Source organism: Simochromis diagramma, unplaced genomic scaffold (genome assembly GCF_900408965.1).
Source record: "Simochromis diagramma unplaced genomic scaffold, fSimDia1.1 OVJJ01000646.1, whole genome shotgun sequence".
Taxonomy (NCBI): Eukaryota; Metazoa; Chordata; class Actinopteri; order Cichliformes; family Cichlidae; genus Simochromis; species Simochromis diagramma.
Window position 1 is genome coordinate 2,572,860 of NW_024387279.1, and position 8,486 is coordinate 2,581,345.

The following is an 8,486-nucleotide window of genomic DNA, read 5'->3' on the forward strand; positions in this document are numbered from 1 at the left end:
CTGAAAACAACAATTATTCTTTAAAAAGCACTGGCTGCCTGAGATAGGATGGATCATTTAAATGAGCTGGACTGCTAGGCTGCGAAAGCGCTGCCCACACACCTGTGACAACCATTTGAAGCGTGATGGGTGTGAGTGAGGTAAGAATGCCCAGCAACACTTTACGTCCTTTAGGGCTTTAAAAAAAAAAATTTAGTGTGACCTTGGCAGCAGCAGCAGCAGCCAGAGCTGCACATGCTGCAGTACGTGGTTACTGCCTGTGCACATGACAGAATCTGACTGTCTGCGAATACTTGTGAAATTTGACCATTTCATATATTGACACACACACACACACACACACACACACACACACACACACACACACACACACACACACACACACACAAACACACACACACTGGTAGATGTATCAGGGGCAACTTGGGGTCCAGTATCTTGCCTAAGGTTACTTTGACACATGGACTATAAAAGCTAGGGTTCGATTCACCGACCTTCTGATTGACTTGACCGTGCACTCTACCACCTAAGCGGTATTGAAAATGGCTGCTTCACCAATAGAACAAAACAAAACCAATCATCGTGTATTGTGCACCTTGAAGTTTCCTGTACTAGTCTGGAAGAGTAACACTATGTTAAACAAAAATCAAACGGCAGACGGTGAAGAGTTTGTCCCTCGAAGAGGACCATCATCTGTTGTTTGGAAATAATTTGGACTGAGCACAAGTGATCAAGAACAAATCATATGCAGAGCGGTCTAGAGCAACACAACTGATTTATTCAGCTGCCTGGAAAGCCACCACAGGCTGCAGTATAATTACTGCATGAAAGCAAAGAAAAACAATGTAAGGTAACTAATGTGAATGTTACAACATCAGCTCAGGCTTATATAAAGATGAGCCTGTACAGCTGGTTTTACAATCCATCCAGCTCACTAAGACACTGAAATCACCAAGCAGTCAGATTTGTTTTGGCCAAAGACATCTGTCCATTAAACACAGTGAGGAACACGCTTCAGGAAAATGGTCAACGTACAGCTGTCATACAGCTGTTGAGTGCTTTGATATGGGTTTTAGTCACATCCATAATGCGGGCACAGTCAACAGAGTGAAAGACTTTACATTGAGCTTCTAATAGATGCACGTAGGTCAGGTGAAGACATACCTTGTTTGCCTACATAGATGTTTAAAATAATTCAATGTGGTGCCATTTCACAACAACATTTGTGTCGAGGCAGTTTTTACTGAAAGGCAAAGGGCCTACAATAATACAGAGAACGCTCCAACCATCAGATGACACTCTGCATTTGGCGACTGTGGGAAGGAAAAGCTCCTTTTTAACAGGAAGTAACCTCTGGAAGGACCAGGCTCAGAGAGGGCCAGCTTTCCAATGCGACCAACAGGAATGGAACAGAATCTAAAAGTGAAAACAATTCCCTGTTTCTGATGCAGTTCTTCTAATTATATTTTTACACTTTTCTTCTAAAAGATAAAACTGAATTTAGGTGAATAAGTGTCATCAGTTTAATGTGATGCAACAATGTATACATTACCATGAATGACACCCAAACATGGATGTGAAACCAGTGTTATGTGGAATAAAAACGTTTTTGTCACTGAACCCATTGCATAATCTTGACAAATGTTTATCATCTTAATATTAATAAAAAAGAATTAAGATAATCATTTTGGCAATAATCGTGCAGCACTAGTTCAGCCCTTTTAACCAGTAACATATGGCTCTGCACAGTGACAGTGCAAAATATGAAGACATATCCATTTTTCACCTAATTTCTCATTCCTTGGAGTCTGTTATCAGTTAAATGAAAGCTATGAGTTAATTTAATTGAATGTTTTTGATTGCTGTAGGACATGTATGCTTTAGTCAGCCAGCTGAGGCCACCATAGCTTGGATTATGCATAATAAGAAAACAGAATTCAGTTGACTGCTACATGCAATTTACTGACAGTTTTCAGTTTGTCCACATATTGGAACATTATAACACTTTATAAAATGTGAACATGATTTATAGAAGATCGTATTTAAAGGTCCCACCAGCAGCCCAGCATTCATGCGAAGCCACTTGCTATATGATGCACATTTGTGGTAAGGATGTCAGGCAGTTCTGCTAGTTTATGATTACAAATGCATTATTAAAGACTGACAAATGATTTATGAGAACAGTGAGTAAACATAACTTTTTGTACGTCTCATGGAAAACAAAGAAACAAAGTGGTGAAGTGCCACGTCCTGCTTAAACAGGTTACACGAATGAAATACAGCCTTTGTAATAATGCAGACACAGTAAAGACAAATGGAGTCTCACGTGATGGACACGGTGGAAATATTTGCACAAAAGATTCTGGCTTGCTGGAGCATTTAATCTTTTAATGTTTCATCACATTAGTTGCGAGAGAGGCCTGGTGCTGTGTGACAGGCAAGCGATCTTCCATTTGGTGTGTTTGACCAAATGTTTGCGTGTGTTTGTTCATCTCAGAGCTGGTGCCATGGCTATTGTTGAATACGATAAGGTCTATCTTCACATTATCATGGCTGAGTGGGCCTAGAGCTCTGTAATTAGGAACTCAATAATAAGCTGCTTATGTAAATATTACTATTGTGCCTCAGCTGCACACATGATGATGATTTCCAAATTATACAAACCTCTCTGTGTGGCAAAGTGTTACTTTAAAAAAACCCACAACCACGTGACGCATGTGATAATGTCATCTGAAACGGGAAGCTGTCATGAGGCTGACAAAGACTAACAGAATACAAAAAAGCAGGAGCAAATCTTGTGTTTGGTCTGTTGGATTAATCCTGGAGCGATGGGACAAATTCAGTGTTAAACACTTGAATACTAGAAAGAAAGTGACTGTTTATGCAACGTCACTTTATTCACATCCAAGCTGCTGTCTTGCATGCAGACAGGTGAGCCTTCACATCCCGTTCAGACCCCTCTGAGCCACTGCTGCTACACTTGCAATTCATTTTTGCTTGACACATATGCAGTTAACAAATACAAAAATAAGCATGTTTGCCAGGTAAGCTGGAAACTGCTAATGGGAGTTTTAGAACTACTAGCTAGCCAGATAGCCAGCTAACATTCAAATTGTAACCTGATAATCTATTTTACACTAAAGAACCCTGCAAAAAGCTACGATGTGTCTATGGCCAATGTTCCCTCTAATTTTTCATGTGTCTGAGCGAACACACAAACTCGCTGAACGATCCCGTGGATCACTGTGAGCAACAGCAGACGTGTGCACTGTGGTCACGCCAGCATCGAATCCATCCAAGTTACATGTTTATTAAAATAATCAAATTACAGCATTTCTGTTAGACTACTTTTAATTAACTGCTTTAGCCCACTTACAATGAAAATTTAAAAAAAATCTTGTTCATGACGTGTGTAGCATGTTAACACTATTGGAAGTAAAAATAACTTTAACTCCAATTTTGAAAACACAACTTTATTATTATTATTATTATTATTATTTGCTCTGACTTGTATTATGAGTCTGAGTCTGTGGTCTGGGAGAGAGTCCTGTAACTCTCTGTCTGCAAAATACAGCATAAAATGACCAATGTTGGGCAATTAATTATATAGTTACTTCTTCAAAAAAGTAACTGAGTTATGCAAACCATAAAGTTTTTTGCAGCTGTTTACCTAAAAATGCAGCCAAGGCGTTTTTTTAAATAAACATTTCAAACTATTTACAGAACAATCAGCTGTTCTGCAAATGTGATGCCACACAGATTATTTGTGCCAAAAAATAATTTCTGTCCACTATGAGATAAAGGAGAACAACAGCCTGATACCTGCAGGCCTGACAGCAGCAGATGTGTGACTCCTGTAACACCTGTAACACTCAGCAGTCGCCTCATTGTTCTGACACACACAACAAAACTATTGACTACACTACACACTAACTACACAAGATTTGAGCTAAACGTCGCAAATCTCTCACATCTCAAAACACCGCCGTCACTCCTAAAACTTCCCCCTTCCTAAACAACTAAGTGTGATGTTGCCATATCATTTTTTGATTGGTCCACATAGTACATTTTTCCACCAATAGGAAAGGCTGGGGTTTTTGGTTTTGGTTTTGCTCACAGGCTTTCGAGCGTTTTCCTTATAAAACACAGTTTTTACCGTTTCTCCCCGCAGTAAATATAAACAACGACAATATTCAGGAAGAAAAACAAACATTGCAGATATTTTTATCATAACTCTGGTTTTACGTGGCCGATCAACACAATTTAAAAACTGGTATAAAGTCACCACTTTTTCTGTCAATTGTTCCGTCTGTCCTGCTCACATCTCCAGTGGTTGTACACGTTGTCATTAACGTAGCTTCACTCCACATCAGCCACGCTGCTTTGCTAGCTAAAACACCGGTGTCGGCACATAAGGACGCTGTCATAGCCTGTCAGCGACGTCGATTAGCTGCGTATATATGAATGTGAATCGCATCATTGGCTGGACTATGGGATAAGATGGCATCGTTCTGATCCCATAGGGGAGCAGTCAGTCACTTACTGACTAACACTGCAAAACAGAATTGTTAAAGTTTTAATTTTCATTTCAATTCAGGTTGGATTTTTTTTTTTTGTGCGGAATTTTTTTTTTTTGTGCGCAACACAGATTTTCTGTGCGCAGAGACCGTGCCAGCAGTGCGCAATTGCGCACGCGTGCAGCTTGGAGGGAACATTGTCTATGGCTACATATTTATGTTCACCAGACACTTTATTAAGCACCCCTGGCTACCTCTTGCTCAAAAGCTAAGTTCATCTGCTAATCGGAAGGTTGGTGGTTCCATCTCTGGTTGCTCCAGTCTGCATGCCAAATATCTTTTGGCAAGAGGAAAAAGTGTTTGTGTAAATGGGGGAATGAGGCAAGTTGTGTAACCAAAATGTCTCAAAGAGATGAAATATCTTCATGCACCTAAAAAGGAGTCCCGTTGCCTTTAACTCAACCACTTAGGATTATAATGACCTGGATGGCTTAGCAACAAGTTCAAAGATTCACTTTTGGTTGTGTTTTCACACTCGCTTGCAGCTCTGTGTTCAGTATATTTTGGTCCTGAGTGGCTTTTTAAGGTTACCCATAATGGCAGCTAATATCCACACAGCACTAAGGTACCACAGTAGGCAGCAAGCTAATGGTAACTTTGGAGTAACTAAAACACACATTTTGCCTCTGCACCTTTACTGAGGTGTTTTGATAACTGTAAGCCCTGCAGACATTACTTTGCTATTTTGATATAATCAAAGCCTGTCAAACATGCCAGGCCAGCTTATAGTTGCTGTCCAGAATAAGGGGAGATCAGTTATTGCCAAACTAAACATTTGCCAACTGTATGTCACTAAATGCAGTTGCAGAAAAATGAAACTGAATTAAAGTCGAAGCTATTTGATGCCTGCGAAGACTTTAAACTATTTAATAATGACTTCACATTCTTAGCGTGCTCAGTGTGCAACACTTAAGCAGACGTAAAACTTCTCACTAAAATGTTACAGTCAGTTATTTTCGTGATGCCATAGCAGCAACGCTGCAGACTTAACTCTGCATGATTCAACAACGTGTGACAATGAAGTGGAAAAGAGAAGCTGGTCTGCACACACATACACACACATCAGATGCACAATTACACCTGCAGGCCCTTATGGGCAAACAGTGCAGTGTGTACAGTGTTTGTAGATGGATCTCTGTAAATTGGGGTGAGGGGTCCTTATTACATCACAGCTATCACTGTGTCAGGTTACATGTGAGTACTAATGCATGAAGCTGATCACAGAGAAGAGACCTTGAGGGGAGAGGTGGGAGTAAGCAGGGATTTCAGATGTGCTCAGATGTTATTTTTGTTGCAGCTACAGTTATTGTGCAGATGTACAACTTTAAGAAAAATGCTTCCTCATATCAGTACCTGTTGTACTTAGAGCATGTTATGTAATAGCAGCTTTTATTATGTGTAAACAGTCTCTAAGTCTGACCTTGTATTTGCACCAGACAAAGCGTCAAACCGAAACTGGCAACTTATGTGGCAAATTACAGCTACTGAATGAGATATTCAGTGAGGTAATGAGGATTTCTAAAGAAAAAAGAAAAAAAGAAATGTAAGTATGCTTTCCCTGAACCCCTGATCGGTGCTATGAAGTCTGTTCGCCTTTAATAAACATTGTGAGTGGATGTTGCTGCAGCAGAGCTACTTACTTACAGAAGAGCAGAGGTCATCTACACACACACACAGAGGATGGATGGATGGATAGATGGAGGGAGTGAGAGGCGAGGTGAGGAGGGGATTTGAGCAGCCTCCTGCCTCCTGTCTCTCAGGTTTCTCCTCGCCTTCCCAGGTGTCACTCACAGTCTTAAACAGAGATAAATCCACAGGATGTAGGCAGCTCTGCCACAGTGATGGACAGATGACTTGGCAGAGTAAAGAAACTGACCAACCTGTCCACCAGTCCTTCTGACAGCTCACCCTTCCACCCTCCCTTCCGTCCTCCACGCAAAGCGTCGCTTCACTGGCCAGATAACAGGAAGGACTAAATAAAGACACAGAAATACAGTGGAGACAGCTCAGGAGAGGAGAAACTGCTGCTGAGGAGGGCTTTTTAATCAGCCTGCAACTCCTCCCCCACCAATCTCTGACTTTGGCCCTCCCTCGTTGGTATGGCGACTGCCAATTACCACTCGGGAAAACACGAGCCTCTGCCTCTCAGCCCTCCCCCTCCTCCCCCAGAGCCAGCCTGTAGTGTTGACAGGGCGCACACACTAGCGTGGCGACATCTATGAAAGCATGTGTGTGTGTTTCTGTGTGTGAAAGAATGCATATAACAGTGCATATTTGTGTGTAAATCTGAACATGCACAGTATCCTTGTTTCTATGTACTGCACATAAAGTGTCTGTGTGCGTGACTCCAACTCTTTAAGGAACAAAATGAAACACTGACCGCCACAGTGAGGGGATTTAGTCAATCTGTCATGCTGTGGGGAAGTTTTGCTTTGGGTCTACTTGTTCCCTTGGAGGAAAGTTTCAGGATGTTCCTCTAAATGATCTCACAGAATGGCTGATGAGCATAAAAAGTTATGTGTGCAGGGCACAGATTTTACTTTTTTGTTTGCCTCATGTCTTCATTTTTTAAATGCTGCTTAGTGGTTAATTAGCGAGCGTGGCAAACAAGTCAGCATCTTCCATGCAAACTATGGGCAAATGAAGCAATTAGCTAGGGCCCAAAGAGTTCTAATTTCACCTAGCAACAGTCTTTGCCCTTCAATCTCAGGTCCTCTACCAGAGGCCTGAGACTGCGCTCTTCTGGACAGAGATCTCAGATGTTGTTCCTGGGATCTGCTGGAGCCACTCGCCCAGTTTAGGGGTCAAAGAGCTCATGTCTTCCTCTGCTTAAAACAACTTCTTCCTAGAGTTCTGTCCTTTTAGAATTACAGGCCTACTTCCAAACTGCCGTTTATTTCAAACTGCCATCGCTCATTGAGTCCACTTTACTGAAAATTACTAATATTGTTATGCACTTAGACAAAGGTGAATTTTCCATTTCAGTTTTTCAGCAACCTTTTTCTTATTAATGGATTATAGAACTGTTTTCGCATCACTGGCACAATGATGTTCTCAAATGGGTTTCATCATAATTATTTTCAATTTTTCTGTTAAGCCCAGCAGCCTCAAAACAACCTCAAAAGCCTCTCCATTTCTATTAAGAATTGGATGTCCCCATATTTCCTCCATCTCAACCCTGGGATAACTCGGGTTCTTGTGTTTGATCCTGACAGCTTCTCTAAGGAGGCCGGTCATTATATCGGCCCCCTTTAAAGCAAAACCACGGTATCATCTTTGACCATGATGTCTTTTATCCTGTCTTTCTTCTCTCTCCCCAACCGGTCGCGCCCCTCCCCGAGCCTGGTTCTGCTGGAGGTTTTTTCCTGTTTTTCCTTCCCACTGTCGCCAAAGTGCTTGCTCATAGGGGGTCATATGATTGTTGGGTTTTTATGTATTATTGTAGGGTCTACCTTACAATATAAAATGCCTTGAGATGACTGTTGTTGTGATTTGGCGCTGTACAAATAAAATTGAATTGAAGTTTGAATCTAAGTTTATCCAGTCTTGCAAAAGTATTGCAAAAATTAAACATTTACTGTCATTCAATAATTTGGAACTTTCAGTGTGCACTTGGATTCTCTCCTGCTGTGATTATTGTAACTATTGTGTTACGTGCATCTCTGTCTTCCTTAGCCTGACTTCACTTGGTTGAGAATGCAGCAGGTAGGCTGCTAACAAGAGCTAGAAGGCAGGCGCACAACACTCACATTCTTTCTTCATTTTACTGGCTTCCAGTGAAATTCAGCATCCACATTAAAATTCTATCATTAATTCATAAAGCTCTACATAGCCAGGCTCCAGCTACCATGGAAGAGCTACTGAGACATCATACTATGTTTTCTTGACTAGAGGTACAGGTTGGACTCA

General features: G+C 41.2%; 1 protein-coding gene across 4 annotated transcripts in view; it reads right to left on the reverse strand.

Annotated features, from left to right (window-relative positions):
- cdk18 (cyclin dependent kinase 18) overlaps positions 1 to 6,602 on the reverse strand; it is a 54,388-nt gene extending 47,786 nt beyond the window's left edge. For 2 of the 4 annotated variants that reach the window (XM_040003339.1, XM_040003341.1), the window contains exon 1: positions 6,218 to 6,602. The gene's annotated coding sequence lies outside the window, so the exon portion shown is untranslated. The remainder of the gene's footprint in view (positions 1 to 6,217) is intronic. The other 2 variants (XM_040003337.1, XM_040003342.1) reach the window with 2 other exon arrangements.
- Positions 6,603 to 8,486: the final 1,884 nt, after the last annotated feature.